The sequence below is a fragment of the Augochlora pura genome, chromosome 9 (assembly GCF_028453695.1).
Source record: "Augochlora pura isolate Apur16 chromosome 9, APUR_v2.2.1, whole genome shotgun sequence".
Taxonomy (NCBI): Eukaryota; Metazoa; Arthropoda; class Insecta; order Hymenoptera; family Halictidae; genus Augochlora; species Augochlora pura.
Window position 1 is genome coordinate 1,616,421 of NC_135780.1, and position 27,026 is coordinate 1,643,446.

At 44.4% G+C, this 27,026-nt stretch overlaps 1 protein-coding gene and 1 pseudogene across 1 annotated transcript in view; one reads left to right on the forward strand and one right to left on the reverse strand.

Annotated features, from left to right (window-relative positions):
- LOC144475269 (single Ig IL-1-related receptor) overlaps nt 1-27,026 on the reverse strand; it is a 162,061-nt gene that overhangs the window by 53,398 nt on the left and 81,637 nt on the right. The window lies entirely within an intron of this gene.
- Nucleotides 21,123-21,756, forward strand: LOC144475096 (cytochrome b-like; annotated as a pseudogene).

Sequence of the window (27,026 nt, forward strand, 5' to 3'; positions counted from 1 at the left end):
CTGCCCCCGCCGGATATACACGTATATTACGCGGAAGAGATTACGGGAGAGGCGCTCGCCTCTCGGAATCCGCTTTCCTATGGCGCGGCGCGACGAGGACGAAGGGACCGAGCAGCGCGTCCCGTTTCAAAGCGATGCTGATTCGATACATCTTCCGATATGCAACTGTGCCGGCCAACTGTAGCTGCGATTTCAGCTTTTGTCTCTTTGCCTCCCCGGACTGCGAGCGTAATCCTGGCTTCGGTCGGTTCTCGCTCTCCGAGGGATTCGTCTGGCTTTTCATCATTTAATTGAGGCGGGAAAGAAATATGTATCATTGGTAGGGCGTAATGTAGAATTCAGAGGCAATTAGTATCGGTAATGGTACTTTAACCTCTTGGGAAAGACGCGTCGCTGTAATAGCATTCGTGGATGTTTCGCGCCTTATTCAATTATATTGTTAGTTAGTAAATGATTAACGCGAAACCTACCACCGTCAAAATGACCGGTTTCTAATTTTACTATATCACGCAAGCTTTAAGAGACCTTTTTGTTTGAAGAAATTACGTTATTGTAGCAAACTTTGTAATTCAAGTTTGACGGAGTCTAAACGGATTTTATCTTCTCACTCTTACGAGTCAATGCAACTTATTAAATTAACACATTCCGTGTCACGTGTACCACTGGTGGTACACGCTTAAATAACTATTCACTGCGTTAAAAAAATATTTTATGACAAGTTCGAATCCAAGAAATAATTTCCACCAAAAGAATAGATCCGTAATGCTTCATAGTTATATTGATAATAATTGATAAATAAACATAATATATTTATTTTTAAAGCTTCGATTGACCAAAATGAAGAGTCGACTAAATACAGCTCGCCACGGAACGTGTTAAGGGATTGGGCTAAGTTATAATTTATATTATTTATTAGATTAGTATAAACAACTCATTGAATAAAAATGATGGGTCTTAATTAATATTAGATTTCAAAATATGTTAATAAATAATTTTGAAAAATGATAAATCAATCGTGAAAAACTTAATTTATTTAAACTGCTCGTATAGAGAATAGCATTGTCCGTCATGTACATATTGCAGAGTAATTCGTATTTCGCGTTAAACTTTGCCGTACAGAGCAACAGCCCTGCACAAAATTCAGCCGTGCCTAAGAGGTTAAACGCGCGCATTTTTCTTCTCCGAGATACGTAGCAGAATCGAGCTCATAGTTCACACAATCGATCGATGCAACTACAATAGGACGGTTACTCTGAAACAGTATCGCGTTCAGCGTTCCCGACAATCAACCACGAAAATTCCCACGAAGACAAAGCAATATAATTAAATAAAATGAAAGTAGAAAGTTTCCTTTTTTTCATAGCGGATGATATTAGAACTCATTTAAATCTGAAATATCCTAATCCAATTCAGTTTGCCTGAATGTATTATAATGAATGCATTTTAAAAGTTGAATAAAGATTAGCGTCAATGCGAGTGAAGCGGCGCATAACGTGCTATATTATATTTTTACCGATTTGTATGAAAAATGGTGCGTTGATCGGCTTGGATAGAGCCATGATTAATATTTAGTAGGAGAATTATTTTATTTAGAAGTTAAAGGTTCAGACATCGAGGTTCTAATATAATAATTTTATGAGTAGATTATTCTTTTATATCACAAGGTGGATGCGTAAACAAGCTGGTAAAATTAAAGCACTCTTCTTCTTATAATATTTATACATACAGGGTGTTAAAAAATGATGGTACTTGGAAGTAACAATTTCCTTAGCGAAAGTGCAATCCGTGGCTTTGCTAACGAGTTATTATATACATATTATTACAGAGCCTAGTTTCGCTGATTGGCCTTGCTCCAACTAATCTCGCCTCTCATTGGTCACTGTTTTTCGTTAATAACTCGTCAACGACGCCTCAGAAAAACTCTTAGAAAAGGAAAAAGTTGCGTCAAATGATCTCAGAAATCTCTTATATCCCCTAGATAGAATAAATTTTAACAAACCCTGCACAGCTCGTCGCTGAAAAAGCAATAATTCGTTCGGAACGCTTTCAAAATAAAAGCGCGGCGATTTCAACAATCCGGTTTCGCTCATTGGCTGACCCCCTTGCTCCAACTAATCTCGCCTCTCATTGGTCACTGTTTCTCGTTAATAATTCGTCAACGACGCCTCAGAGAAACTCTTTGAAAAGGAAAAAGTTGCGTCAAATGATCTCAGAAATCTCTTATATCCCCTAGATAGAATAAATTTTAACAAACCCTGCACAGCTCGTCGCTGAAAAAGCAATAATTCGTTCGGAACGCTTCCAAAATAAAAGCGCGGCGATTTCAACAATCCGGTGATCAATAAACAATGCCTGAAACGAGGGACCTAGACATTGCCGGCCGTCGTCCAAGGTTCAATGAAATCTCGCGACTGGAAGTCGCCGGAGACAGTAGACGTTGATTACGCAGTCGTTCGAATCGATTTCGCGTCGGACTGGCTTTTCTGTTCGAGGAACCGATTACCTGGGGAAAAACGGAGCGCAGGTATTGCTTCTATCGTCGGCGGCCACGTGCGACATTTCCACGAGCCCCGACCCGACCCGTCGCGACGCGACGCGCTGCGCGTGTCGCAAGTTGCGAGCCTCGGAGTCGCGCCGGTCGCAACGGTGTTGCCTCCTGTCGCGTTCACCGTTCTCGGAAAGTTCGCCGACGAACTGCTGCCCGCGCGACGGCATCGACCCCCGTGTCTTTCTTCGATCGGCGCGCGGCCCGTTGCCTCGTTCCTGTAGCTGGCGGAGCGTCTACGGCTAATATTCTTGCGTAACACGTGGCCCCCGGCTTTGTTGTCGTGCCACCTGCACGCGGGAGAGTGCAAGGGCGGGTGCGTTGCACTTGCGGACTTTTGTCGTGCATTTCGATGCCGTGAACTTCCCGGCGGTTCTTCAACTTCGATGCAATCTTTATTTTCGTTCTCGATAGCGTGACCCTTCTGGTATACGGAGACGATCCATTTTTCGATATTTACACATTTAGCTATTTCGAAGATAAAGTTTGCTACGTGGTTTATCGATCATACCGGGTGTAGCTTTTATGGTAGTTTATCTAGAATTAAACTAAAGCTTGCGAAATTTATTAACACGTTGAATGCCACGGGGGTCACCGGTGACCGGCACTGAACTTGGCTGTGACGCCATGGGGGCCACCGGTGACCGGCGTGCCCGGATTGAAAAAAACATAAGAAAGTTAGACAAAAGACAACACTTATAATTTCTTATTATTATCATCGTTGATGTAGTGATGTAGAGAAATGGATGCAGTAGAAAATATTTGAAACATGTTTATACGTTGTAAATTATCTATTGTATATAATATTTCAACATTATATGTATCGCTAAATGGAAATTTCATCGTGGCGCCACGGACGATCCCGGTCAAATTGGCGTGGCATTCAACGTGTTAATATGCTTCATAAGAATTTTAACGTAAATCGTAGGAGAAGTATCTTCATTGTAATATCTAATATTGTAATTTTCTTATGATGTGTATACACTATATAGCTACCAGGTTAAATTCTATTAAATTATTTTAAGTAGAATTGGTTAATGACCTTTAATTAATTGTCTTGGTGAAACGCGCCAGCCTTTAATTTTATATTATTATTATTATTGGGATGACGAGGTTGGGAGATGAAATTGTACCTTATGTTTTAAATAATTTACTCCAACTCCACGCGTCAATGAAATCAACGTATATCAATGTAATTTATTCCAATTTGAACATAACACAATATTAAGCTTTACGACTATATTAAAACAATGAAGACTAGGGAACTGTTAATCTGCAGGTGTTACTAGCTCGGTAGGCTGTCCTGAAGCGACTGACCCATTCCTTTGTACGCCTTTGGTTAAATAGGAATGGTGGTGCAATAAACATCATTTCGGTGCACACTCCAACAATTATTATTTAACTTTAAAGTTAATTTTTACTTTAGTTAAAAGTTCGCCAGAGAAATGATTGTTGCAGATGCGCCTCTCCAGAAAACTACAATAACGAATCGATTCGAAGGCCGACAACAGAACGGCAAGCTAAGCTGCATCGATGAGCCTCGGTAGCACAGACAGATGAGCATTAAAGTTGACTGAGTAATCGACACGGTCGAGTTTATGGCGCGTCGAATCGTCGACGACTATCGAAACCTTCTGCTCCGATTTTGTTTTCTCCCGAGTTACCGGCAAGAAGATCGAACGAAAAGGGCGATCGCCGAGAGGGTCCTCTCGCTGTGTTTCGAGGAAAAATATTGGGAGAAACGTCCCCCTGCCGTCCCGACGACTGATTTCTCAGCAAACAGAGAGTTAAACGACGAAATCACTGCCGAGCAATCGGGTTCGACGGGCAACGGACGGGCGCGCGAAGCCCGGCGCTGCGGCCCGCCCCGGCCTGGCTTCTTCTTCAAACAAACACTCTCGCGGACCGTGTATTTTCGCTGGGGCCACGAGACCTGAATAATTAACTCGGAGCGGTGTTCCGACGTTCGGTTATTAAAACGGGAGAAAAATGAATCGGGCGAGCGCTCCGGGACGTTCGGAGAATCGACGGGGAGCGCGCGTTTTCGAAACTGCCGAATTACCTGCCATTTATTTTAAGCACGGTCTTCGTAATTGGAGGATTTCATTGAAGGTAGAACGCCGCCATGAAATTCCCCCAGCGAGTTGTTTAAATTATTCACGTTAGGTACGATCGTTTGCAAACAATCTCCTGATAATAACTTAACGGTTTCAGTTAACATAACGCGCTGAGAAATTCAGAAAAAGACCGCTGCGCAGATCTTCCATTAATTATCGCGTTTCCATTAATCGGTATTTGTTTACAAACGCTGACGCTGAAGAGAACAGAGTTTTATTCCGGCTGGAGTAAGTATAATGCGTACATATTGAACGGGTTATTAACCCTGTCCGCCATGACACTCTCGCTGTACGAGGCCCCGCGCCGAAAATTTCCGCCGCACATGACGAGTCCTCCTTTATAAGAAAATATTTCCTAAGCGTTAAATAAAAACTGTGCTTAATAAAACGACATTTTTGAACAAACGTGTTGCTTGTAACTTAAGAGATATTCAGAGGTACTTATATAAAATATTAAGATTTATTTATATAAAATTCTGTTATTTATACCAGTCATCGCACGTGCGCCGGATATATCCGGCGCTCGTCCAGAGCGGTCGTCGCGCGGACGCCGGATATATCCGGCACTCGTACCGAAAGGGTTAATTATCGCGTTTCCATTAATCAGTATTTGTTTACAAACACTGACGTTGAAGAGAACAGAGTTTTATTCTGACTGGAGTAACTATAATGCGTACATGTTGAACGGGTTATTAATAGAAATCTCAGTCATCGAAGTACGGCGCGGTGTTAATAACGCTTCGAAAAAAACCTATGGAAATCGCTGATTCATTTGATCGAGCTATTTTTCCATCTGTTAAATAGTCGTTTGCGACGTGGTAACTAGATACGGAGAGAACCAAGTCACCAGGCGGTGCCCGATCAATCCCGGTTTCGCAGCGGACAGGCGATCAATCAACGGGAAAATACTTAATGGATGTTTATCCAGCTCCGAAGATCGACACTTTTTTTCCTATACATAGAACGCAGCGGATCGCTCATTTATTGATAGCCGCGGCTCCGTTTAGCGATACCGTAGCCCGTTGTCCATTAAATGGATTTCAAGTATCGGTGTCGGCAACCTGTGAAACCGCTCGCGCGCTCGCTAAAATATCAATTTCACGAGCGAATATGTACGAGCGGCGGCGAATATTTTCGTTTCGGGGTCTCGCCGATGGCCGTTTCCATCGGTCTTCGACTCCGGCCGCCTTCCGTCAATATGTAATCTCTTAACATTCACTGTTTTCTTTCGGTAACGCGAGACTCTTCCTCGCGCGTATTTTCGCGCGCACGTTTATTCCCTGCAATCAAATTCATCGCCGCTCGCGGCAACCCCTCGCCATACTTTCACGAGTCTCGCACGCGACGAAAATGTCTGGTATTAATTTATTTATTATGAATGCTATTCCGTTGTTTTCGTTTGAACAAAATTCTAATTTCTTGTCATCAGTCTTTAACCCTTTGCGGACAAGAGGCGACTCTCGGCGTTTCGCGTATATAATTGTATGTAAATTATGTTTGTGTTATGTACAAACTAATGCAATTGTATATAAATTATAGAATTGTACATAATTGCATATAATCGTATATAGATTGTATTCGTATTATGTACAATTTGAAGTAATTTGCGTACAAGACACTCGACACGTTTGAGAAAGTCGCCTCGTTCTGTTTTACCTCACTCGGTCGAAAAAGTGGTCGGCTGCAAAGGGTTAAACATTGAAGCGACTGTAGACACGCGACAGATCCAAATTGTCTTTATTCTTCCTAAAAAATATTATAATCGAAAAACTTATAATCGCGTCACTCAAACATATAAATACACGTCACGGTTATTGAAGAAAACGGTAAAATTATGTCATGTTTAGTCTCATTTCAATCAGAAAATTATCAGCAATATGTTAAAAAGAAATTCAGTTTTAAAATCTTAAAATTAAAAATGTTTTTTTATAGTATTATGAGTTGTCTTCCGGGAATTAGAGTCAAAGGAGCCGCGGCGCGTGCCGCAGCACACGTGTTCATCGACTCCGTCGAACCTCAACGTCGACGTAGCGAAGAAATCGATAAATTACAGTGGCGTAGCAATAGCACTGCGACAGGAGTAGAATCGAAAAGTTGCGACAGATATCGAACCATTACTGTAACCACGAGCGCGATACTTCGACATCGCGTCGACGAACACGACTTTTTGTACCAACGGCAACCAACATCACATCCACGCGTCTCTTCATTGTACAGTTACCACGTTTTAAAATATATGTATCACACATTAACTATCGGGCACCGATTTAACTGTTCCCGAAGTGACGGGTGCTGAGAATCGATATAACGAAACTCCCATCCAAGCACATACAACACCGTCGTCGCTTTTTTCAGGGAAGAATAATTTCATAATACCGGCGGCAGCACTTTATTTTCTATGCGTCGCGAACGTAAAATTGGGTATCAATGCAATTTGCGGTAGCTCGTGGACCCTCTATTTCGGGATCGCAATATTGTTTCACCGTTCGCGAAGAGCCTCGTAATCAAATTCCCGACTCGCCGAGAGCCCGGTTCCCTCGAAGAACACGGAATTCACGTGAACGTCGCCGTATGTAATTCAACGGGCAAATCGAACGGAACGAATCGAATCAAATTCCACCTCCTTCATTAACGAAGAAATAAAGTCCGCTCGATTTCCGTTTCGTTCGCGTTCGAACGTGACGAACGCTTGGAACGCGATTAAAGAATTAGCAAATCGGTGGCGAACGACCGACTCGTCGACAGCCGATATTATACATCTACAATAAAATTACAGTCGGTCCCATAAGTATTCGTACCCTCATTGCTTATAAGAGAAATTTATTGAAATCAAGGGACATGTATAAAGTTTATCTATAGCAAATTATAACAAAATTGATTAATTAATAACAAAAATATATTGATTTTACTTGTCGTAGTGCGTAATAACAGTCCACAAAAGTATTCGTTCCAGTGTTTGATTTTGTCAAAAAGTCGCATATTAAAGTGGCTTTTTTACTTTATATTAATTTTCTAGTATTTAGTGGGTCCACCTTTATGCCTTATTATATCGTTGATTCGATTTGGCATACTTTCTACCAGTTTTAATACGATATTTGATCCAATACTATTCCAAACTTTCAAAATTTTGTTTTTTAGCAAATGTTTATTGAAAATTCCATGCTCGTGTAGTCTTTTATCTATTTTCGCCCATTAATTTTCTATAGGATTTGTATCTGAACTCTGAGGAGGTGTATATAAAAAATGAGGAACGTGGCAAAGTATCCACCCAAGAGCAATCCGAGCAGTATGCTTCGGGTCGTTGTCGCGTTGAAGATAGTAGTCATCTTCCAGACCAAGCTTAATCGCGCTCGAGCGCAGATTTTCTTCGAGTATATTTTTATACTTTATCTTATCCAAAATTCCATCGATAAAGACAAGTTTGCCCACTCCGGATGCCGCCATACAGACCCACACCATCGCGGAGCCTCCGCCGTGCTTTACAGTTGGTTGTACATTCTTTAACCCTTTCGCTACGGCGAATCAGTTCGCTATCCAAATCAATTCTCAGTCTATCCAAGTTGCACGCCAGTTGCAATTCTCATAATGCCATTTTGTGAAGGGCACAACCTAAACGCTTTATTAAAATAATAAGAAATGATAGTAAGAAATGATAGTAAGAAATGAGGATATTTTTATCCAGCAGGTGGACGTACCAATACAAGACTTTACTGAAATTCTTTATCCTAAACTTAGTACTTTCGATTTTCTATCCCTTTATGGCATGTAACACAATAGTAATCGAAAAATGAAGGTATAACGAATATAATTTGAGAGGTGTGTCGTTTATTTGTTTCGTCAAAAGATTCATGCATCCGTCGCAAGAGGCTGTGCTATCCAAAAATTAGACCGTGATTTTACCGGTATGTCGGATATATCCGACGTTCGGCTCCGCGAGTTTTCGTATGGATGACTGATATATCCGTCGTTCGGAGCGAAAGGGTTAATTCTGTAATGAACTTGGTTGAATGACTAATGTGAATTTTTATTATAAAACGATATAATATGTACACCGAAGAAGTGTACACCGAATCATTTATTTGTTTTACGCACACAACTATGCAATCATGTTCACTTATTACTATACATTCATACAACCGCACACACCATACATACCATACACTCTTACCCATTCTATACACTTACAATTCTACTACTGTATTACGCTTTCCCCAAACTTTTCCTCTTCCGTCACATCTAAAAGTATTAAATAAGATAATAAAAAGTTTGTTGCAAAATTTTACACGCATCCCTCGATTTCAACAGATTTCTCTTATAAGCAATGCGGGTACGAATACTTATGGGACCGGCTGTACGTGGACGAGATACTCGTCGCTTGACGTCGATGCGGGCAATTTGTAATTCGCGCGAAGATCGTTCGTCGCTCTTGTAAAAATGCAACAGAATTGCGGAATTATCGCGAAAGCCCGTTTTGTATTCCACCGAGCTTTGCGTAGAAGGCCGGAGGAGGCGGAGATTTTTCACGGGGGTTGAAACGGCGACAGCGAATTAGTTAAAACTGAAAAAGCGACGGCCCGGCGGGAGATCGCGCCGATAGGAGACGTGAAAAATCGCGGCGACGACGCGTCGGAAACGCGGCGGAAACGGCCGCGGTAAAATATTCGCGGCGGACTCGCGAAACAATTAGGGGAAATCATCGGGCGTCGCGCGTCGGCGTCGCGCGCGCCGGTGCGGCCCGGCTCGGGTCGTTTAATGGTTTACATTTGTTCCGGCTGATTACCGCAGTCCTTTCTCGCTCGGGCCGGCCGTCTAGCTTCTCCCGGCCAACTTTCCTTAATCGACTGCAACTGGAAATTAATTACGAACCGTTCCCCGAGCCCCGGCCGCTCCGCTACGCGCCGCTATGCTCCGCGCTGCGCCGCGCCGAGGAAAATGAATCGCCGCGAATTAACGGAGTGCGACTGTGCTCCGGAGCTCGTCGGCCACGGGTCTACGAAAGGGGAGAACCGAATCGAAGGTAGAGGATGAATCGAACGAAGAGGACGAATCGAACGAAGAGGACGAATCGAACGAAGAGGACGAATCGAACGAAGAGGACGAATCGAAAGAAGGGGATGAATCGAACGAAGGGGATGAATCGAACGAAGAGAACGAATCGAAGGTAGAGGACGAATCGAACGAATCGAACGAATCGAACGAAGAGAACGAAGAGAACGAAGAGACGGACGAGGACGAATCGAACGAAGAGGACGAATCGAACGAAGAGAACGAATCAAACGAACAGGACGAATCGAACGAAGAGGACGAATCGAAAGAAGAGAACGAATCGAACGAAGAGAACGAATCGAAGGTAGAAGACGAATCGAAGGTAGAAGACGAATCGAAGGTAGAGGATGAAGCGAAGGAAGAGGATGAATCGAAGGTAGAGGACGAATCGAAGGTAGAGGACGAATCGAAGGCAGAGGACGAATCGAACGTAGTGGACGAATCGAAAGGAGAGGACGAATTGAAAGGAGAGAACGAATCGAAAGGAGAGGATGAATCGAAAGGAGAGGACGAATTGAAAGGAGAGGACGAATCGAACGAAAAGGACGAATCGAACGAAAAGGACGAATCGAACGAAGAGAACGAATAGACCGAAGAGAACGAATCGAACGAAGAGAACGAAGAGAACGAATCGAACGAATCGAGCGAAGAGAACGAATCGAACGAAGAGGACGAATCGAATTTTCCAAAGCGAAATTCGAAGCTCGGCCCGCGATGACAAAGACGAGGATTGCGGTCGGTGGGAAAGGAAAATCCCCCGCGCTATTTTCCCCGTCTCCGCCTTCGCGTCGCGTTCTTTTAATATCCCGCAAGAGGAATGTCGGGAAAACAGGAAAAAAGACCGTGGATGCTGGAAAGAATTTGCTCCTCTCCGCTTTGTCGAAGGAAAGTCGATACTCGATCACCCGCGGCTGCTTTTCTTTAATTCTTAGGGCTCCCCGCTGCCGCTTTCCACGCAAATAACGCTCGGATATCGGTGTTCCCACGATCATCCGACGCTAATACGCGTCTTTAACTGCGGTTGATAATGTTGTAAATGTTCTGCGGAGGGATCGTAAAAAAACAATTGAACTCGTAGTCGAATAAAGTGTTGTGAAGCATATTTTTGCTGCATCTTGACTGCAAGGCATCTCTCGAATCGCAAAAGAAGCGATTATTAGACTGAGGGTCTTTACGCGAAATAAAAATGATGCAAGTCAATTATAACAGACTTATGCCGGAGGCATATTGCTGCCATTGTTCGAAGCATTTTATATTGCACAAAGAGATAATGTTGAAATTAATTTGTCTGAGAAGATAAACGACGACATATATTGCGATTGGATAACGTTTAATCCTTAGCGGACGACGACTTTTCCAACCAACTGAGGTAACAGGACGAGGCGATTTTCTCAGATGAGTCGAGTGTCTTGTATACAAATTATTTTCATTTTTATACAATGCAAATATAATTTATATACGATTATATGCAATTATATAATTTATATAGAAATTATCTTAAATAAACACTGACTGTCACTCCTCCTGCAAAACGAAACGCCATGACAACCGAGAGTCGCCTCTCTTTCGCAAAGGCTTAAACTCTCAAAACATTTAATCACAAGACATTTATAATAATTTCGTACGACCCCTGCCAGGATAGAACAACGGAATCTGAAGTTGTCCGGAAGCATTCCCGGCGATTCCATCCGCAAGTTTCACTTGCCGAACAAATTCTAGGACGACGCGGTTCCGGCACGAAAACCCCACCACCATCGGAAAACCTCGGCTTCCGCCGGTCTGGAAATTACCGCGCGGGAAAATTCCCTCCTTCCCATGGAAAAACTGTGCCCGAACTCGCCGGTTCTGGTTCCGCTCTCATCGACGGAACTCGGTTAACGAAAATTCGAACGAAATCGAATCCCTTTCGCTAATGGTTTGAATAATTGCCGGCCGCAATAAAGCCTACCAGAGGGTATGGAAATATCGGTCTGATTTCATGCCCCCGTATATTATCGAATATCCGCTTCACATATACCGAACACATTTTATGCTCCCGGGTGTAATCTAAATTTCCCGGCGATTTCCATTTTTACAAACGAATTTAAATGCAACGCGGGAAACTGGGGTCGGTGGATGCAAATAGTGGTCGCATACCACGAAATATTCGTACCGGAATAAAACAAATTCAAAATATTGACGGCTGTGCGACAGAGCCGACCAAAGAGTCTTACCCGCCTCGAAAATCATTCGAGCAACGATATTCGACTCGAAAACGTTTAAACGAGCGGTTTTACATCATTTTATTCGCAGTTATTGAAATCGTGGAGCTATTCTCGTTGGATCGTTTCGCAGAAGAATTGATTGAATATCTTCTACACGCGCGTATGTGTGTATAAATCAGGTGAAATGAACTCGAGGTGTAATTAATTCTCTGTACGGCTTAATTTCCACGGTCTCGATGCCCCGTTCGGTAAATTCGCCGGCAGGGTACTCGCTGCCATAAAGCAGCAGCCGGCCCAGGATCAACGATCGCAATTCCGTGTCGCGGCCGCGCGTTTGTCCCGCTCGGCTGGAAGCTCGACGACCGGAATCGCGATAAATGCGGCTCCGCGAGCCTCGGACCGCGGGGATTTATCCCTGCGGTTCGTGTTTTTCGTGCAGGAGGGGGGCCAGGCGACAGAAACGGAAATAGCGGACCAGCAACGGCAAACCCCGATGCTCGATGCGTCCGATCGGTCGACCGACGTCGGGATCGTCGCGATTCCGGCCGACGGATATCAGTCAGCATGACCGGCGGCGAATCGCTGTCGCGCAATGTTCCGGCGACCATTTCGAACACGGTTACAGGTAACTAATTAAAGCTAATGAAAAGAGTAGGCGGGGTGTTTAGAAGCGGCGAAGAGAGGCGAAGAGAGGCGACGGGAGGCGACGGACGGGAGGCGAAGCGAGGGTGATCGCGCCGTTTTATTTGCGCGAGCCAACGAGCAGCTGTTCCAGGTGCTCGGCGTTAATTAAAGCCGATAAGCGATCGAGCCGCGAGGAAATCTCCCGAGCCGTTCCATCCGCAGACTCCGGCGACCGTTTACAAAGGAAGTCTACGACCCGGCTATGTTTCAGCTCGCCGTGGCCCCGCACCAAGCCCTGCCATTTTTATTAACATCGCGCCCGGCCTGCACGAACTCCTCGACGATACAAGTTAAATTAGTACGGACACCCCTGGAAGCGCGCGGATAAAAAGAGCACCGTAGAACACGCGCTCGTCTCCTGAAAAAAGGAGCATCAATTGTAACGGGTGCTCCGTTCGATTCGCGCGAGACCGCGCGCGCGGAAAGTTGCTTCGTTTCTACGAGGTCGCCAATAAAAATGTAAATCATAGAGAAGTTCCAAAATCGATTTAAAAGCGAGGAGAGTATCGCGAGAAATACGAAGTGCGCTGGAATTTTGATTAGTTGCGCGGAACGGCGCATGGAAGACGAAGAGAACACCGTCGGAATAATATCGGAAAGCAAACAGAATTCTGTTCGAAAATGGTTGGCTGCCAGGAAAAATCGAAACAACAGTAGAATAGAATCGCGAGGGTGGTCCTGACGATAAAGAGCCGCCGGTAGTGGCCCTATCAGAATCGTTGGATCGTTGGGCCACCGTGGATCGCGCCTACGGTTCCCTAAACGCGGCGAGGTTCGCGCAGCGGCGCGGATTTTCGCGAATAAAAGGGGAACGTTTTCGTCGGGAAATCCTTGGGTACGAACTTGTTCTCCCTTTCATTTTTCCTGCACGCGGCCCCGTCGATGGGCGTTCCCAACAGCACTCGCCGTCTAAATGGCCCCCTATTAAGGCCCATTCTACTCCAACTTCGCTTTCCCGGGATTTTTTCTCCCGCGAGCGCGCCGCGGCGCCCGGCCAGAATTCCGCGAGGATCGCGATAACAATTATTGTTATCGTTATTACGAATGCAGCGGCGCCGAGGCGACACCGGAGACCCTCTACCCTCCTTCTCCCGGTTTCCCCGCTTTTCCCCGAGTCGATGCTAGTTTTCCATGCCCGGTTAGCTCCGGAGAACAAAAAAGAAAATACGAACGGTTTCTAGGACGTTACGACCCGCGCCGCGGTTTCCGAGAATCGACCGCGACACGAGATGCAGTTGCAACACGCACGACCTTCGAGTCGGCGCTCGCCTGGAATCGCCGCGATTCCTCGAAACACCGACGCCGGTTGCGTCACCGGCGATCGCCCAATTTCTCGATCCGACTTTTATTCGGCCGGCGATGGCCGAATAAACGGCCGTGTTTCGCTGGCCGAATTCAGTTTCCTTCCCGCCCCTTTGGCAATATTTCAGCGATTTTCAATCGCCTCTTCAAGGAATCGTTCTAGCTCTCTCGTTGACGTCATTCTTCGTCCGAGGAATAATTTCGTCGTGGCAACGAGCTTCTATTCGATGCCTTTTTAGCGCTAATTGAGCCGAAGAGGCGTGAGAATGCAGGACTATTCGCGGTTAACCGATTTCTTACAGTTCGCACTTGGAAAACGTTGCCCGAGTTCTCCCATCGTACATAGTCTACGGAGATCGGTGATTTAGTTTAATTAAGATCGTGTATTGTTGCGCGTTAATCAAATTCCATGTAATTCCGACAAGTGCTTTCTGGATCGTTATCCACTTGGCTTAGCGTCGACCAACTTCTAAATGCAATTTCGAACGCAGCGGTAAATCGTATTGGAAATATTTGCTTCGTGTATGCACAATCTCGAGGAAAATTTGTAACAAGTGATTTTTGTCATCTCTGTTGTTATATTGCGAAGACAATTGTCTGAGGTATTTTATTTTTTCCTGAACGGTGTTAAGATAAGAGCATTTATTATACACGACCAACGCCAGTATTGGAAAATGGTACAATCTACCATTATTAAAAAGATTCTTAGATTGTTAAGACAATTAAATAAGTTAATCGAGTCTAATTTTTCATATAGTAGTCTTGTAATACTTTGTCGAAGTTATTAATAACTCAACTGGATAACCCGTTCAGATTAAAAAGGAATGTAACTCATATTATTGTAAAGATCAATTGGTAGATTATTATAAGAAATTTCTCTTGTATAATAAGTGATAAGTAATAAAATAGTAAGTAATAAATAATAAGTAATAGAATAGTAAGTAATGAATAATAAGTAATAAACTGGAAGTAGTGATTAATAAGTAATCAGATAGTAAGTAATGAATAATAAGTAACAAAATAGTGAGTGACGATTAATAACTAATAAGATAGTAAGTAATGAATAATAAGTAATAAGATAGTAAGTAATGAATAATAAGTAATAAAATAATAAGTAATAAAAATTGGTCTTTCTGCATAGCAATAAAAATGGTTTTCGGCAGGTCAAAGGCATGTAGGGACTATGCGCGTGCAAATTAGGCGGAGCGAGCGACTCACCCCTTCACAAAAATTGCGCCATCTTTTCAGCAACGGATAGTATGCATAAAATTGCTGAACGTTTCCCCTAAGAGTGACTGTCGTTGGTAATTTTCTCGATAAATTCTTGCGCAGTCGATGGGGAAACAATTGATCGCGTCTCTCGTTGGGCGCCGAGGAGGATCGGAACGAACCTCTGGACGGTTTCATTCCGACGAAAATCGGCGTCGGTCAGACGGAAGTCCAGTTCCGCTCGATATCAGACGCATCCGCGGTCGCCGATTTTAATAACCGTCGTTTCGACGTCGATTCCAGATTCGTCGATTCCGGCGAATGAAATTACCATTCCTGCTCCGTCGATCCTCTGACTTCCACTCACCCTCCCTCTTCTCTCTCTCTCCCTCTCTCTCTCTCTCTCTATCTATCTATCTAACTCTCTCTATCTCTCTCTCAGGAGAGGGAAAGAGAGATCGATAGGCGACCAGAGAGATTATTCAACGACACTCTGAAAAACCGTTTCCATGGAAAAACAGCGGCGAGAGGGCCGAGGGGGGATGAAACCGCGGACCAATACCATCCCCGCTGTAACCAACGATGGCTGACGGAACCGAAGCGCTCGCATTTTTTACCTTGTCGTTCCTCGTAACACGCCTCGATCGCTCATTACTACAAATCTCGAATTAAAAAAGTCCGTTCCGCGGCGATATAACGGGGACAGGTGCTAATTGTCGGTGCCTGCGAGTTACAGCGGAGTCCGGAGAGAAATTATTATTTATTAACTTCGCATCTTTATGCGGGGTAAACAGTTTCTGCATCGACAACAGCCAGCGGAAATGAGATTGAAATGCCCGTTCTTTTAACTCTCTGTTAATTGACCCGGGGACCTCGACCATGCTTTGTTTAACGTAATATAACGTAATGCGATATAATTAATATCATCTGGTTTACAGAATGCGCTTTCGTGTATTATATCCTGAAAAATTTGTGATCCATTGTATTTTCGTTGCGGGCCGATATGAATCTCGGACGAGATACCGAGTGTTAAATAAAAAAAGAACTGGACTATTCGCCAAAGATTTTTATAATTATAGGAGCGACTTTTTTTATTAAATTATAATTGATATAATAATAATTATCTAAGATCTTGATCGTTTCCTACGACATAACCTTCTGGAACAAGATCTCGCGCGCTTACCTCTCATTCGTTACCGTTTTTCATTAATAATTCGTTAACAAAGCCGCGTGTTGCATTTTCGCAAAGGAAAAGGTTACTCGAAATGGCATCAGGAATCTCTTATTTCCCGGAGTCGCAATAATTTTGATACACCCTGTACAGTTCTAATGTCGAAATGTTAACCCCTTGCCCTACTTTGACGAGTCTGGCACGCGACGAAAATTTCAAGTAATAACTTATTTAGTGTAAATGCTATTCCGTTGATTTCATTTGAATAAAATTCCAATTTCTTGTCATCAATCTTTAAATATTGACGCGACTGTAGACATGCGGCAAATCTAAATTGTCTTTCTTCCTCTTAACCAGTTAACTGTGGCGCCCTCATTTAAAAGGGCGCACAGTTTCGTGTCGCCAGAATCGAGCCACGACGAGTATATTCGTCGATCGCAGAGTAAGTTGCGCTGGGAAGATATTGGATAAAAATAATATTTCCGCACTTGAAATTCTTACGTCGCACTGTACTTATTTGATAAGAACCGTCGTCACTTGGTAAGATATGCGCTGGCACACAGTTTTTGGGGTTTGATACAGCAAGATGAAGATCAAGATCACCGAAAATTCAAAGTTGCCGCACTGCTCACGCGTTAGCTTTCTAGTTTATAAATCCACTTTTTCATTTTTGCCTTTGCCCCTTTTAGGTTAACATCTAAAAAACGTTATCATCGCACACAAATAAATTCATTATGCGAACTGGTAAACTTTTTCAACCAGTGCATATGGGGACGCATGACATCATCTCAAACTGTTTATATTTTCTATTTGTTTGTTTTATTCCGGCATAGCCTCAAAATATTCTAAACATCTTGAAATTTGAGAATGTGTTTTGTTTTTCTCAAAAATTGCAATTTAAATAGCTAATGGTCACTGATTTGTACCCATGACGAGTATACTCGTCAATACACCAAATTTTGCCACTTCTCCATGACGAGTATACTCGTCAATCACAGTTAGCTGGTTAAAAAATATTACAGTTGAAAAACTTCCACTTGTTGCAACTACGAAGAAAATGGTACCGCAAGGGTTTAAAATCGTATACTTAAAAATACCTTTAAAATCATATACTTAAAAATACCCTTAAATTTATATACGTAAAAATACCCTTAAAATCACTAACGATTAACTTGAAATTTATATCCAATCGTCGACGGAGACCATTCGAATCGTCGTTCCGACCTTAGTTCTATTCGAGACGCGGCGACGGTTGTTTAAATGATTAGACCGCGGCGGTTGACGAATACGGAGCTAATCGCCTTGAAAAGCCGAGCTCGAGCTTGATTTCCAAGTAAACGAAACCGATAGAAAGCCACGAGGCAGCTTGTCAGGTAAATACGCGGGGCAGATATTAAATCTGCCGGGCTGAATATCAGCTCGCACGTGTCTGCAATGTTACGGGGGGCCGAGGGGGCGGGGAGAGAGAGAGAGAGGGCTTTGCTGTGGGTTATCGAAAATTGCACGGCACGGAGACGCGGAAACGCTTCTGACGGCTCGATCGCCGCGTCATTATCGCCGCGATTTATGCTCTGATTATGGAAATCGTCGGGAGACGCCCGGCATCGCCTTTGCCGCGCGCGCGCGCGCCTGCCTTTCTTGCGTACCTGTAATTTCGTCCCGCGGGTTCCTGTACCGAGCAACGAGAAAACTCGTACGGGGAAATCGATCGATGACCTAACGCGTTCCCGCGATCTCTCGCAATCGGTCTCCATTCCAGATTGGAACAGAATGCTGCAAGGAGTTGATTACAGCAATCATTAGCGAGTTTCCGTGTCTTTATAGCTCTCCGTCGAATTCTTATCTTTCTTGCACAAAGGTTCGATCACTCGGCCGAAGTATCGTTTGCACGATAAACTCGGAACTACAATATACACCTCGGGATTGTCTCGGACGTTTCGAAAACCCGGATGGGTAAAAGCCAGGCAGCGATAGGCTCGATTCGCATCCCACATTTGGCAAGCCATTAACACCAGGTTTACGGAGTAATAAAAGCAGCCGTTTTATATATGTTTATGAAAGTAACGATTTATTCTAATCGTTAATGTAATCGATAAGTGAATGAATATAAATAATTATAGTAAATATAATCGATAAATAAGCAATAAATGTATCTTTGAAATCCGAATAATAGTACGTTAACAAATCAGTGACCCGTCATTTTGACGGATTCCGTAAATCTAGTGTTAAGGGTATTTTTAAGTATACGATTTTAAGGGTATTTTTAAGTATAAGATTTTAAAGGTATTTTTAAGTATACGATTTTAAGGGTATTTTTAAGTATAAGATTTGAAGTATTTTAAATACTCTTGTGGAAAATTAAGTAGAAGTTAGACAGTCGTGAGATTCGTTTCAAGGAAGAAGTAATGCTGTTAGCTCGAAAGCAGGTCTTGAATATTTTTATGGAGAAATTAGTTAAAGAAGTCTTTCAAGATACAACAAGACTTTCTGAAATAGAGTGAATCTTCCAAACTTTGTCGGACAACTGGAACTTGTTCAAGATACAACAAGGATCGTTTCCGTTTCGGACGACAGTTCCAATGAAATTTTGAGCACGTTGCAACTCATCACACGAATCAGACGAATATAGTAAATCCTCTGGAACTGTCCCTCAGCTTGTAACAAAAATAGACAATTTTAGAAGCTCGTTTCTATAGCAGCCAAGTTCCTCGGCTATAAAAGCGAATCACGAGACTTGTACAATCATAGTTCTTCTTTTCAAAATGTCCAATTTTGTTTACAAACTGAAAGACAATTGAATAAAAAATTCACCACAAGCCCAGAACTTTAACCCTTAATTAGGCGCATTAAGAAAATCACCCAATTAGGCGCATGGGGTCTTAAATGACCCCAAAAAAACATTGGGAAAGGAGTATCAAAAAGGAATAAAACTTAATGGATTTCTATAGTAATTAATAGAGTTCTTTAATATACTTAACTTTAAGAAACAAATACTTACTGTGACATTAAAGATATTAAAAAAAAACAGGGAGTGAGGAAGCTAGAAAGAGCGTTAGTACGCTCTGAAGACTGTAAGCCATTATTTTTTGAATTTCAAGTGGACCTGACCCCATGCGCCTAATTAAGGGTTAAGGAATCAGAAAGTACTAATCTACTGTTTCTAGTATAAACTAAAGTTACGCTTAGTATGAAACAAAATCCTGCAGCTCTTAGTACACAATAAAGTCCTGCCGTCTATAGTATAAAATGAAGTCCTACAGGCCGCAGCATAAAATGAAGTCCTCCTGCCTACAGTATAAAACAAATTCCTAATACCCATGGTATAAAACAAATTCCTACTACTTACAGTATAAAACAAATTTCCACCGGCAACAGTATAAACTAAAGTCTCGTCCAGGCCGCAGTATAAACGAAAGTCCTCCAGTTCGCGTAGAAATGAAGGAAGTCTAAACGCGGAAGTATTCCAGGGCGGGGGCCGAAAAGACGAGGGTAGGAAAAATTCCAGCAGGTCGAAAGAAAGTCTGTAAAGAGCCACGGGCGGCGAGCAGGGTTAAACCGGAAGCGGATCCGGAAAGCTGCTCGCGGTTGCCGTTCCGCGTAGGCCGCGTGTTAAGGAAGAATGGGAGGGGGGAGGGGGGGCTCTCCGCTTGTCGCCGTTCGGCAAAATTGGATCTCCGTCATTCCCGGCTTGGCTGCGGAAGGAATTCGCGTCGGATCGATCGACGGACCGTGAAAATGCGCGCGGCGGGTTCCTCGAACGTATAAATATTATTTCGAGGCGGACGTTCCGGGCTCGGCGCCGCGGCGGTAAAGTGGTAACACGCTCGCCCCCGCGGGGCCGCCCGATGCTTTTGTTCCGCCGAAGAAGAGACTAGGCAGAAACTGGGACGGATGGCGGAGGGAGAGGAGAGGAGAGGGCTGCGATTCGCCCGGAGAATTTCTCGAATTATTGACAGGCCTTGCTCCCGGAAACAGGGAGGAGCAGAGGGGGAGAGAGAGAGAGAGAGAGAGAGAGAGAGAGAGAAGACTGCAGCGGGACCCGGATGCTCGGCAAATTTACGAGCCGACACCGCCGCGTCGTGCGGAGCTGGTAACACGCGCGCGGAAAGCCCCTCTTTCTATCTATCGACACTCGGAAATCGCGTTTTCGGAACTATTTGCCATTTCGTTACGATCCCTCGATTTCCGCCCGTGGCCCACTGCCGGCCCGCTCCGAACGCCGGCATTGGCCTGCATTGCGCGCGGTCACTATACCGCGGAAATGCGGCAAAGCCACCGTCGAGTTTATAGCCGGCTCTTAGAATCTCGGCGGGATTCTCTGCGCCCGTCTCTACGATTGAATTATGAGATTCGCGGGCTCTTCACTTTTTAATAATATTCGCTCGCGTTTGATTCGCTAGACTACGGATCTTATGCATTCCCTATAGCGAAATCAAGCGGGACTTAAAATAGTGTGAAGATTAAGAGAATCGAAAGGAAACTTGAAAGACGAAATTTGTTAAATAAATGGTATGCTAAAATTAGAGCAATCTGATCGAGTGCAATAAACGTCGCTCGCAGTCACGGTCGCGACTTTATAAAACACGATGGCTGTTGACGTACGAGAAACGACTGAAATATGGTAGTTCTACGATCGCGTCGTTCAGAGCGCGACCCATTGTTCACGTACTGACTTGAATGCATACTCTTTTCGGTTCGTCGTTATCTACGCTGATCGACGTTCTTATCGGAGCCAATTAAGCGACTTTTTAGTGATAATGACCACGTTTACTCTTCACAGTCGAGCTCCTAGAGACTGCTACCCTATTGAAGAAGTTTCGCGCTATGAAACGACTTGCGAATGATATGGCAATCTTCTACAAGTAAACAGATTCAATGTTAAATTTGGATGACTAATCCGTTTAATTCACATAAACGGAGCCTCATTCTTTATCATAATTATACATATCCATATTGGACGAGGAATCTTTTATCATTCCTTCAAATTAACCTATGTTGGAAATATCGGAGTAATAATTATAATATTATCCATAGCAACTGCATTTCTAGGATATGTTCTGCCCTGAGGTCAAATATCTTTCTGAGGAGCCACAGTAATTACAAATCTACTGTCAGCCATCCCTTATCTAGGACCAACTTTAGTAGAATGTATCTGAGGAGGATTCTCTATCAATAATGCAACTTTAAATCGATTTTACACAATACACTTTATTTTCCCTTTTATTATTATGTTAATAGTTATCATACACTTATTTTTTTCTCCATATCTCAGGATCAAGAAATCCTCTAGGATCCATAAACAAATATATATTATCCCTATTTAATCCATATTTTATTATCAAGGGTTTATTAGGATTCTTCATAATCTTATTAATATTCACCGTTATTATTATAAAATACCCATATTACCTATCAGAGCCTAATAATTTCATTTTAGCTAATCCTATAATTACTCCTGAACACATTAAATCTGAATGATTCATTTAGAGTCTAATTAGCATGATTTTTCATACAAGTCGATTTTTCTCACCTAACTGGCGAGAACGCTTCGAAGCTGCTCCGAGCTTGAAATACGAAAGGAAATGCGAAAGTAGCACCGTTTATGGTTTCCGAATAATTGACAGGAATATCGCTAGGGCCTAAAGGATCAAAAATAGTTCGGCCGTGATATAGGAAAGTGGCGCAACGACGCGGCGGCGCCGTGCCAGTGTGTTACCCCGAAGAAATTGCAGTTGCCGAGGTCGAAGCCGCGATAAATTTTCTCGCTGCTCGCCGACAGATATAATAAGGGCAAGGTTCTCGGCGGGGCGCGGCGAGGCGAGGAGAGGACAATCGAAGCGCCGGGGGAGTCGTTCCCTGGGAACTGGAACGGAAAGGGAGCAGAGCTCGCGAAAAGCTTGCCGAGGGAGAGAGAGAGCCCTCCGGTCGGTTCGCGGTCGGGCCGCGTGTTAACCGTGAAACGACGCCGTTCCGCGAACTCCCTCCTAATGTCTACGATTCGGGGAACGGCCTCGGTCTTGGTCTCCCGGTCTCGAGCCGTTGGAGCGGATCCATCGATCGCACCTGCCGCCCCCGCCTTATTATATTTATACGAGATACTATCCAGGCCGACCCGGAACTACCCGAGACACCAACCAGGCCACCTCCGACCGTGGTCGATGCCCGTCAACGAGTTGCACTTTCAGAAAGCTGCACGGCGGGTCGCCTCTTGTTCCCGACTCTTTTCGTCTCGTTCGCGACGTTTCCTTGACACGCGACCAGCTGAGACGTCAACGTGCTTAGAAAATCCTGTCGGATTTAATACTTTTAATAGATAAATATGCAAGCTGCCAAATATAAATAGCATTCATTTATTTTAATTGCTCTGCCGCTGGGTGGCGTCGAGTCTAAATTCAAAACCAGTGACGTCTTTCGGACGTCACACTGTGCCAGAGCTTGATGATGACCTTCCGCGGCTGCAGGATTATTTTAGGGGAGTTCCTGGTTCGAGAAGAAATTATTTTTGGGACAAACGTGACAAGAGACGGCAGTTTTTGGAAACTGTTGGAAAATAAAGGAGGCTTCTCATAGTCTGCGCCGCGATCATGACAAATGAGGAGACTGCCCACCGATTTGCAGAATCAGTTGTGCCCTCTTCGTTAGGGTTTTGTTTCTCTCGATGCCATCGGCCCCGTTACGATGCCATCGATAGTCTGTCGTTGTTCTGACCACGCAAGCGATGTGACGTTCTTGCTTTCTTCTATGTTCTTTTGTAATACGGAAAATAAAATTATCCTATATTTATTTAAATATATAAGTGTTATTTTCAACAGAAACTATTGGTATATCCTTTTAATACAGCTAAACTATGAAAACAGTTCCTCTTGAGACCACAGAAAAATCTGTAAGCAATTTCTCCCTTTGCGTAATTTATTATAGAAGATTTTCTAACGTAACAATTTCAATTTTCCTGAACCCGCGTCTTCCTGCAAATAATTTTACAGCTAGTAAATCATCGATAAAGACGGTAACTATGCGTACAAAGACGCGGGGAATTTTAGACGCTTACGAGCGCGTCGAACGACAGGACTACGCGCGCATAAATGCATGCACGATGTAGAACGTTCGAAGCACGGAAGACAAAGCGCTCGTGATCAGCGGTTCATTAGCGGGCATCGATTAATAAACGCGCGGCCACGAAATTACGAAAATATCAGTGCCGGTGATCGGTGTTTGTCCTGCGTTAGTCCGATCGTTAGAACAAGGATTTACGGACCCGGGCCTGGAATATAATTATGCCTCGGGACCGGGACCGGGGGAGGGAACCGGGACCAGGACCAGCGCTGCGAAGCGACGCTCGAAAATCGGAGCAATTAAAGTGGAGCAAGCCGGCAATTATTCCGGGGCGGGGAGAGTCGATCGGATAATGCCTGATAAAATACAAAATCGCCGGGAAGGAAGGTACGGATGCGCCGTTAGGGCAACGAAGGTAATTAAATGCGCGTCGTTAATTAAAAACTGTGTCCAGGAGAGAGAATGAGAAAAGGGTGAGAGAGAGAGAGAGAGAGAGAGAGAGAGAGAGAGAGGGAGAGAGGGCAGAGCAAAGCTCTGTAATCGCGGCACCCGTTCTCAACTTACCGGCGCAGCGCCTCGGGATCGTTCTCGCAGAGTATCCTTGGAGTTACTTTAATTAATCTGCCGTGAAATTCGAAAAATCCGATTCGGTTCGAGTTTTCCCGGCGTGCCGCGCCGTCTGCGAAAAAACCCCGGAAAATCCGGTTTTTACACCGACGACCCTAGCTCTCTAGCTCTCTTTCTCTCTTTCAGTTTCCCTCCCCTCCCCGGAGTAGTAGCGTGGACCGTCTTTATTAAAAATCCGTATTCAAAGTCGGCTTGTAAGAAAAGCTCGTAAAACCACGAACCGCGTGCGGGCTTTTAATAAAGGAATTTCTGATACGAGCAAACAATCGCTCTATCCTTCTTTGGAGTGGTTGGGGTTTCTTCGGGGACCAGGGGCCGGCATTGTTCCCTCGTGGCTGCCGGAGTTCATTATGCGAGCTGCTGAAAAAGTGTTCGGGTGCTCGCCGAAGGCGGATCGATGCGTGTCTTAATAATTATCGTTTCATCGGCTTACCTGGCAGGCGATTGTATAGTCGAAAGTCGCGCGTTAATGGAAAAGCTCGGGGAACAATTTTGCCGTGGGTATTTGTGGTCAAATGTTCTCACGTAGAATAATTCTTTAAGTGGGATGGATGTTTCGTATAATTCTTTTCGTACAGTTTTTCGTACAACCTGGCGGATGTATGGATTTGTCGTTAGCAGTCTGGACATCTTTGCGTACATTATTTACACTGGTTAATTAAGATGATAGAAAACGAACCTTGAAACGGAATCAACTTGTCACATCCTTACATGTATATCAATGTCTCGGCAAACGTTTTATCGTTTATTTATTTCCTTCGCATGCTCCATGTTGCGAAAACATCTCCTTTCTCCTCTGTTGTTTAACGCTTTCGTAATTTCTCTCATTAACCCTTTGGCTACGGCAGACTTTGACACGCATCGGCCGTACGGTACGATAAAAATTCACTCGCGATATCCACTGGGTACGGCGAAGTTTTTCGTTAGACATTTTTGAAGAAGCTTCTTGATTCTTCAGATTTCTGAAGAATTATATTAAAATATTCAAAACACCGAATTCTATTATATTAGATCAATATTACTTGAAGTGAATATTAATTTCAAGTTTCTTTTTTATAATATTTAATAATGAAATTTAATAATAAACGAGCGAAACAGGCGAAATTTGATTTGGACGCCTATTGGCGCCTACAGTACTGGGATGACAACACGTTTCGAACGCCAATAGGCGCCGACAGTAGTCAAAGGGTTAATATCGTGCACCATCGCCAGATAAAATCTGTGATCGATTACGATCTAGAATGATTTCAGAATATATCCGAAAATTAACAGCTGCGACCAGAAAATATTAAAATCATCGTCGCGCTCTATGACCGAGCATAAATTCTCGCGTCGAGATGAGTCCATCAGAAACTGTGGCATCGCGAAACGTGAAGCAAACCGAACACGCGCGGCATGCCCATGAGAGCGAAGTAGGCATGGCCAAGTGGCCCTCAGCCTCACCGGAGCTGGCCACTTGCCCCAGAGGGCTATCTCCATCGCATTCGCGTGTCGGGGCGAGAGATGGCCGGGCTCGTCCGCCATTCTCCGGCAGAGTGGATTGCCGGAGCTCATTAGCAGGCGTGATCCTTGACAGAAACTCGAGGCAGCGACTTGCCGAACAGCTTGATGTCAAAGCGAGGCGAGGCGAGGCGGGGCGGGGCAAAGCGTGGGTCGCGAGTTGGCAGCGTTTCCTTGGGACACGGTCCATCGCATCGTCCGCGGCCGATCCGAAACGAGGTCTCCCATCGATTCTTGACTCGACGACGGATGCGGGCGGCTCCTCGCGAAACACACACCCAGCCACACAGAGACAGCCCGGGGGTCCTTTGAGCTCGCCGGACTACCGGATCGAGCTTTGATCTCGATGGCAGCCACCGAGAAAGTGGATTTACGTGGCGTGGCCGCGGGAAATCGAGTCGCGCGAAAGATTTCCTTTCTCTCCTCCGGGGAGATTCCCTTGACTCGCGATCGCGATCGCGATCTCGATCTCGCCACCGTCGCCGACCTAGAAAACGGCGAGATCATCTTCTCCGCGGACCCTGAGTCCAGAGTCCCGGAACCCGGAACAGTTCCCGTAGATCCTGGATCCCTTTGATCCGCGTGGATCCGCGACCGGTCGCCTAACAGGCTTGCCTCCACCCTTTTCTTTCTCTCTCTCTCTCCCTTTCTCTCTCTCTCTCGCTGTCTCTCCGTACGTATGTGTCTGCGCGTCGTCTCCTCGATTTCTGCCGACAGCCACCCCTTTCACGGAGTCCCTTATCCGCCGCATTACGGATTACTCTTCGCTTTGGCCGGCCCAGGAGCGCGAAACAGGCAACATCTTCTCTCCCAAGGAGCGATTCGGAAATCCGGGGGACACGGCGAATAGCTCCGATGGGTTCTGTCGCCGAGACACACCGAAGTATGCTATTCCTCCTTCTCTTGTTCCGCGAGCGATGCCACCCCAACGGCACGGAATCGATAGCTGCCATTTACAGAAACGAGAACCTACAGCTACCCCCTACGAACCGGCATCCTTTTATTAAATTACTTCTGTCGGCAATGTTTGACTTCGTTTCCGGCTGCCGCTGTCGGCGACTTTGCAACTTGCACGTGACAGCGGAGAAAATTGTCCGTCCGTATTGTTTTCATAAAATTACCCTCGTCGGATGATCCTGTCACGATCCGACGTGTCTGACTCGCGACGGAGATATCTACTAACCAGCACGATGAGCCGTGTTCCGTTCTTCGAGGCGAAATCAAATTTCTGTTCCCTCGTCGACGCTGTTTAAGCGTCAAGTGTCTTCCCAAAGTAAATATGAATTTATCGTTCTTCGGAGAAATTAATACAATCACGAAAGCCGTATGTGTCGATGTGGACGTTGTAGTGGGAAGAAAATGGCACGGCAAGGGGTTAATGAAAAGAGGTCGCAGTAAAACGGGATTTTAATGACATTATACTGTTGAGACTGTTTTAATAATTCATGATTATTAAATAGAATTCCTTTTTACGTTCATCCGAAGAGAAGCTTTGTGTATATGAGGTTATATAATATTAATTATACAGGGTGTTTTTCAAATATTGTAACACCGGGAAATGGGGGGTA